General features: G+C 39.6%; 1 protein-coding gene across 1 annotated transcript in view; it reads left to right on the top strand.

The window, feature by feature from the left end:
• The first annotated feature begins 566 nt into the window (after window positions 1-566).
• Window positions 567-920, top strand: part of LOC142741277 (polymeric immunoglobulin receptor-like) — a 134,752-nt gene continuing 134,398 nt past the window's right edge. Inside the window, exon 1 of the mRNA XM_075850672.1 lies at window positions 567-676. The gene's annotated coding sequence lies outside the window, so the exon portion shown is untranslated. The remainder of the gene's footprint in view (window positions 677-920) is intronic.

The following is a 920-nucleotide window of genomic DNA, read 5'->3' on the forward strand; positions in this document are numbered from 1 at the left end:
GCCCCATCATCCCGGTTCTAGCTTTTTGTACTCATGCTGACTCCCGGCCACTCCCTGATTGCGTGGTCGGAAGTTACAGAAACAGTGAAGCATGCGAGTTACACTGTTTTCATAACTACCGACCATGTAACCAGAAAGTAGCCGGGAGTCAGCGTGGGCACAAAAAGCTAGAACCAGGATGAGGGGGCCCCATTCTAGAGATAGGTTTGGGTCCTGTGTATATGTAATAAATGTCCTTCATGGGAAAACCCCTTTAAATCTTTTGGTAATTTTAGTTTTAGTGGCGTCCTTTGTGGAGAGGGTCAGTGGGATGTAGTTTTTCTTCAAACTCGTAAGGTGTAATTCAGTCTGGTAAAACAGCCCTTGTGATCTCAGCTGACCAACTTTAATGCAGAATGGAATTTCTGTATACAGTATCCCAAATATTACAAACCACACATGAACCGAAACCTAAAGCTACAGAAATAGTGTGGGGTGATGGGCAAAGGAAGTCGTCTAGCTTTGCTATACCTGTGAGTGGCATCGTGAAGAAGGCGTACCTGGTAACACTTAGGAAAAGAAAAAAGACTTAATACACTTTCACTTCTCAGAACAGTAGGGACAGTGCTTGGGACAGAGATAGGAGGAGAGTTAAAATCACTTTGTTCTCCTGGGAAACAGAAAACAAGTGTCCCTTGTAAGTACATATATAGCTTTGTAGTGTTATTATGTATTCATCATTATATGCAATGTAAAACTTTTTATTTACTGTCAGTTTCATTCTGCATGCACCTGTTTTCACTTTATTGTCTTCCTTTTATTACCATATGCTGTCCCTTTTGGAACTCTGAAATAGTTTTTAAAGTATGGATCTGCAAAAGCTTTTTTTTTTTCTAAAAAATTTACTCTTTTATATGGTTTTACAGAGTTTCAATTTATGA

The sequence above is a fragment of the Rhinoderma darwinii genome, chromosome 2 (genome assembly GCF_050947455.1).
Source record: "Rhinoderma darwinii isolate aRhiDar2 chromosome 2, aRhiDar2.hap1, whole genome shotgun sequence".
Taxonomy (NCBI): Eukaryota; Metazoa; Chordata; class Amphibia; order Anura; family Rhinodermatidae; genus Rhinoderma; species Rhinoderma darwinii.